The sequence below is a fragment of the Triticum aestivum genome, chromosome 5B, assembly GCF_018294505.1.
Source record: "Triticum aestivum cultivar Chinese Spring chromosome 5B, IWGSC CS RefSeq v2.1, whole genome shotgun sequence".
Lineage (NCBI taxonomy): Eukaryota > Viridiplantae > Streptophyta > Magnoliopsida > Poales > Poaceae > Triticum > Triticum aestivum.
Genome location: NC_057807.1, coordinates 454,902,534 through 454,909,171, shown reverse-complemented (window position 1 = coordinate 454,909,171; position 6,638 = coordinate 454,902,534).

Sequence of the window (6,638 nt, the reverse complement as noted above, 5' to 3'; positions counted from 1 at the left end):
TTTGCATCCTTGGCGTCCTAGTCGCCTGAAGATTGCAGGACCACCAAGTCGGAGTCACCATAACACAGGATCCAGCGAATGCCGAGTTCCTTGGCAAGCCGGAGCCTGTGTATGAGTGCCTCATATTCTGCTACGTTGTTGGAGGCGGCGAAGTGGACTTGCAGCACGTATTTAAGCTTGTCACCTTTGGGAGAGGTGAGGAGGACGCCGGCTCCTATGCCAGTGCGCATTTTTGAACCATCGAAATGCATCTGCCAGTGAGTGGAGTCTGGCACAGGCGGCAGATACTGGGTTTCGGCCCAATCGACGAGGAAGTCGGCCAACACTTGTGACTTGATGGCGGTGCGAGGCTGGTAATAGATGGTGTAAGGGGCTAGATCAATAGCCCATTTGGCCACTCGGCCTGAGGCATCCCGGCTTGCAATGATCTCAGCAAGGGGGGTTGTGCAGACAACGGTTATGGGGTGCTCTTGGAAGTAAGGCTTCAGCTTGTTGGCAGCAAAGTGCACGCCGTAACACATCTTCTGGTAGTGGGGGTAGTTTTGCTTGGAGGCGGACAATACTTTGCTCAAGTAATACACCGGTCTCTGGACCGGCAATGCTTTGTCCTTCTCCTTGCGCTCCACTACCATGACTATGTTGACAACCCGACTGGTGGCTGCAATGTAGAGGAGCATGGGCTCCTTCTCAGTCGGAGCTGCCAGGACAGGCGGGGTCGCCAACATCTTCTTGAGTTGGAGAAATGCTTCGTCCGCCTTGTCGTTCCACTCGAAAAAAGTGGCCTTCTTCATGAGCTGGTACAGGGGAAGAGGCTTCTCGCCCAGCCAACTGATGAAACGGCGGATTGACGCTAGGCAGCCGGTGAATTTCATCACGTCCAGCAGTCGGGTGGGCACCTTCATCATCTCAATTTCCTTGATCTTCACAGGATTGCACTCTATGCCGCGCTCTAAGACCAGGAAACCAAGAAGCTGGCCGACTGGTACTCCAAAGACACATTTCTCCGGGTTGAGCTTAATCTGGAATCGGCGCAGGTTCTCAAAGGTCTCCTTGAGGTCCTCCAGCAGAGTGCCACGCTTCTCCGTCTTCACCACCACATCATCCACATATACATGGGCCTTTCTGCCAAGTTGCTTGAGGAGGCACTTTTGCATGCAACGCTGAAACGTGGCGCCGGCATTCCTCAAGCCGAACGTCATGGTCAGGTAGCAGAAGGCTCCGAATGGTGTGATGAAGGAGGTCTTCAGCCTGTCGCCCGGGTTCAGCTTTATCTGGTGATATCCAGAGTATGCATCCAAGAAACTCAACAGCTCGCATCCGGCTATGGAGTCAATCACTTGATTAATCCTCGGCAGAGCAAAGGGATCTTTGGGGCAGGCTTTGTTGAGGCTGGTGTAGTCAATGCACATGCGCCACTGCTTTTTCTTCTTCAACACTAGGACTGGGTTGGCCATCCATTCTGGAAAAAATACTTCCATGATGAATCCGGCTGCTAGGAGCCGGGCTATCTCTTCTCCAACAACTCTTCTCTTTTCTTCTGACAGGCGGCGCAAGGGCTGCCTGACCGGCTTGGCGTCGGATCGGACATGTAGCTTGTGCTCGGCGAAATCCGTCAGAACACCCGACATGTCTTTGGGGGACCATGCGAAGATGTCCCGATTCTCACGGAGGAAATCGACGAGCTCGCCTTCCTATTTGCTGTCAAGGCTTGTGCCTATGACAGCGTGCCTCTCCGGGTGCTCTGGGTCCAAGGGTATTTTCTTTGTTTCTTTGGCTAGCTTGAACGAGCCCTCAGCTTCCGACTCCTGGGGCGTGGGTGGCATTTCCGGCTTCTTGCCTGCCAACGCCACCACCCGGTCAAGGAGCTGCTTCTCGGCTGCAATTACGAGGGACTCGGCCAGCGGGCTGCTATCCGCAGCACAAGCGACCGACTTCTTGTAGTCTCCGACTACTGTCAGGCCCCTTGGTATTCGGCATCTTCATCTTGAGGTAGGCGTAGTGCGGGACCGCCATGAATTTGGCTAGAGCAGGCCGGCCTAGCAATGCATGGTAGGGCTCTGAAGGTCCACCACTTCAAACCAAACTGGCTCTCGGCGAAAGTGATTCTTGTCTTCGAAGAGGACATCAATCTGTGTCTTGCCGATTGGTGAGCAGGAAAGGCCAGGGACTATGCAATGAAATACAGTCCGACTGGGGACGAGCTGCTTCTGCTTGATTCCTAACTTCTCCATCGTATCACGATACAGGATGTTGATGCTGCTGCCGCCATTTATCAAGACTCTGGAGAAACGGACTGCTCGACTCTCCATTGCAAGGGTCGCTTCTAGGACCAGGGCGTACGAACCAGGGGAAGGCATCACTTCCGGGTGGTCGGCCCTGCTCCAACTGATAGGCTTCTTGGACCAATGCATGAACTCTGGGGTGTTGGAGGCCACTGCTTGCACTTCTTGTTGTTGTTGCCGTCTGCTGCGTCTGTCATCGGCCACGCTAGTGAACACAACATAAGCTCCATGTTCCTCAGGGTACTCATCTTGGATGGCGCCGACTGGTCGGGCCGCCGGCTGCTGGGGCTGAGGAGGCGGCGGTCCAGCAGGCGGAGGAGGCAGGAGTCCATCTCCTTTGGCAATCCTGGTGAGCCAGTGACACTTCTGAGTGGTATGGTTGGAGGGCTTCACTCCGCTATGGAACTTGCAGGGTGCATCTAAAGTTTGCTCGTAAGAGAAGGCGGGCAACCAGTTGGACTTGCCGCCCTTCTGTCGCTTGGGGGTTGGCTGCCCTTCTGGCTGCTGATCCTCAATCGTCGCCACCTGCCGGCTTGTGGAAGCTGGCTGAGTGGCCTTTCGCTTGTTATGTCCTGGCTGCTGTCGCCGACTGTTGTCGCCAGCCGGAGTCTGAGGTGCCTGGGATGCCACCTTTCCGGATGCGTCAACCAGGATTTCCGCCTTCATGGAGGAGTCGGCCGTGGCGTGCTTGTCGGCGATGACGAGCAGCTCATCAAGGGTCTCGGGCTCGTCGCAGAGGAGACGATGCTTGAGGAGGGTGCCCTCTCGGCACCCGGCAGTAAAGTACTCGATTGCCTGCACTTCGTGCACGCCCTCGCAGGAATTGCGCAGCTCGGTCCAGCGCGTGAGATAGTCGCGAGTGGACTCGGTGGGCCCTTGGACGCATAGAGAGAGCTGTCGGGGCTTGGGGGCCCGCTTGTAAGTGCTGGTGAAGTTGCGGATGAAGGCCTCGGTGAAATCAACCCAGCTGTTGATGCTGCGGGGCTTCAGGCTGTTGAGCCACGTCCGAGCAGTGCCTTGAAGCATGAGCGGGACGTACTTCACGGCAACGCGCTTGTTGCCGTTTGCTATGCTGACGGCTGTGGACTAGTCGACCAGCCAGTCCTCCGGCTTCACGGAGCCGGTGTATTTGGGCATTTCTCGCTGGAGGGTGAACCCTTTGGGGAAGGGCTCGTCGCGGATTCGGGGGCTGAAGCAGGGCGGGCCCAGCGCATCTTCCTCTTCAAGCGCCATGGATCGGTTGAGGCGATCGATCCGGTGGCGAGCATCGTTCTCTCCGACTCCCTCCCGGCGGCCAAGGCGGTCGCCGAGTGTCGGGTGCGTGACAGGAGGCGAAGTGGGGTATCTCGCTCCACAAGGCGGGGGAGGCGGCAGGTCGCCTCGCCGCTCTACTGCACGAGGGCGGCCTTCCTTGTCCCGCTCGATGGAGATGCGTCTCCGACTGCGGTTAGTAGCCGGCTCATTGCCCTTTCCTCCGCAGGCGCCACCAGTCGGCGTCCGAGAGGTCGCCCCATGATCTCGGCGTGGGGGTGGCTCGTTGTCTCTTCCGGCTGGGTCTTCAGCGTGGCAGGCGGCCTCGTGCTGCGCGGCTGCCGCGTCCAGAAGCTGTTGGACTCGCTTGGTCATGTGGCGGAGCTCGTCGCCGTCGTACTTGTTCAACTCATCCGTCACCGCCTGGGCGGCCCGAATGTTCTCTGCAGGCGTGGCGTAGACGGGGCTCTCTACCCCGAACATGGTGGCAACGGCCGCGCCATGCTGCCGAACCGTGCCGAGGCGGCTAGGCCCCCCAGGAGCTGGGGTGCCACCTACAGCCCGGTCCATCTCGCGCCGATAGGCGTCCGACAGCCGGCGCATGCTGGCCAGGAGGCCAGCACTCTTGATAAGCTGAAGGCGGCGTGCCTCCAGTACCTCAGCATCCGCGCCCTTAGGAATAGGCGCCGAGAGGTCGCGCGGGGTGGCTTCAAGGGGATCTTGAGCACGCCCGTCCGAGTGCTCCTTGCTGTTAATGAAGAGCACCTCCGTGACGGTGCTCCCGCCACTGTACTCGCGAGGAGGCGGCTCATCGTAGACCACCACATTGGTGGGAAACGTGTCAAGCGACACCGTGTCGGAGTCGACGATCATCGAATCGGTCGAGCCGACGGACTCCAGGTCCACAGCGGGCTCGCTAGCGACATGGAGCTGGTCGAGGAGGCTGACGAGGCAGCTCTCAGGGTAGCTTGTGCCCGCGTCGGAGGCCGGCTCGTAGGAGAGGTCAATCTCGCCGACGAGGTCAGCAAGGCAACTCACCGCGCAGGCGATCTCCGCGCCATGCAGCGCGTCGAGGCAGACGCCGTCGAGCGTGCTGGGCTAGCTTCGCTCGCCAGGAAGGAACAGGGTTCCCGTCCAGAGCAGATCTCTGAGAGACGGTGCACCTCGCCCCACGGTGGGCGCCAAATGTCGGGGGTTGGGTGCGACATATGCCAACGGATGGCTTATCATGGTGGGAGCGAGTAGAACGTCGCCGGTGCCTGGAAGCGGGATAAGGCGTAGACACGAACGCTGGCGGACTTTACCCAGGTTTGGGGCTCTCCTAGGAGATAACACCCCTAGTCCTGCTCTGTGGGGTCTCCGCATAATCACTAAGGCACAAGTGATACAACGCTGCTCCTTGAGCTGTATGCTAGAGGCAGGAGGAGGCAAGGCTCAGCTCTCTCCCTGCTCTAAGGGGTGGCTAGTGCTAATGGGGTCGAACCCTTTGCATGGGTGGCCTGGGGGTTTATATAGGCCTACCCCCTAGGGGTACAATGGAAATCTGGCCAGCTGCTGGGCCCGGCCGTCACTGTCTCCAGCCTCCGGCTTCTCCGCCGACCGCTGGGGCCCGCCGCCTGGTGGGGCCCTGCCGACTGGTTGGTGGTTGCTTACTGTAGCCATGTCGTTGGTGATGAGGGCTTGGTCACCTTTGCGTGGCTACAGTCCCGCCGCCTGGCTGAGGGCTACTGTAGCCACACCTGGTGTCGTTAGCCTAGTGGCATGCATGCCTCGGGATAAGGGACGGCCGCCTGCTGGAGGCCGACCCCTCTTGAATCCGCTTGGTCGAGCTTCTGCCGCCTTCCTTGAAGTCACTACCTGGTAGGGCCCGCCTCCGGCAGGCCGTACCGACAGGCCATCGTGGGGAACAGGACTCCGCCTGCCCGGAGCGACGTTAGAGGAGACATGGCACAATGCCCCACCGTGCGGAGATCTCCGTCTGTACGGAGCACTGTAACCATGCTCGTCCTGAGCATCGGAGGTGACGCGCCTTGCTGTAGCCATGCTCCATCTTGTACTCTCAACGAAGGGCTCAGCCATGCTGCAGTCGTCGGGCGGCCGCCTGCCTGTTGCCGCCCTCTCTGGAGGGCGGCTGCTAGGAACCGGCCGCCCGGTGCGTTGTAGTCTTGGGTTACCCGCCCTCTGGCAGCCGGCCACTGAGTCAGCCGGCCCCAGAGGGCGGAGTTTCGGCTTGGGGCCCAGCTAGGCGGAGCTGGCCCAAAGTCTTGGTAAATCTTGGGACTCGGGTGAGCCTACCCGTGCCCATTACTCCGACACTATAAATGCGACCCGGGGCACGAATTGATAGAGCATGACATGTATAACAGAACATCCTTAGTGAATATCTCCAGATTATGCATAGAATGACTTGTAGCAGCAGGTTTACATAGCATCATGAGATAACAGATTCAGCCTAGCAAAACAGCAACAGCAAGTACCCTACTTCACGAGATCGACGCACTCACTACAAGACTCACAAAAATACATGGATTGCACCACTGTAAAGATGGCATGATGTAGTTGAAAACTCGTTTAGACATCAAGCTCATAGGATGCACGCATAAAATGCAATGAAAAAGACAAAACAGCAAGTTCTGCTAACAGACAACAGTTAACATCATATAGCACACTTGCAACGATGATAAGGGCATCAAGATGGACTCAACCAAGCATGGAACAACGGATTGAAATCTAGAGCATCTCTCAATGAACATTTTGATATAACATGCACATGAAATGGAGCTACGGTCATGGAGTTATGATATGATGAACATTGCATGAAAATGTTAAAATCCAGGGACTTGGGAGAAAACAGGTCAACCTCAGGTCTAGGGTTTTGGCACGGTTTTCGAGGATGGCCGAGGCTTGGCCGGAGAAGACTCCAGAGAGGAGGGAAACGGCCGGAGACGAGCGGATCCCGCCTGGGTCGATGCGGGGACGCCGGATCGGAGGGGCCGGCGACGAGGGCGGCGCGCTCCGGCGAGCTCCTGCCGGAGCGGCGGCGAGGTCGGGCGTCTGCGAGCGCGGAATGGCGGCGGCAGACCTCCAGGGCGGCGAAGGCGAGGG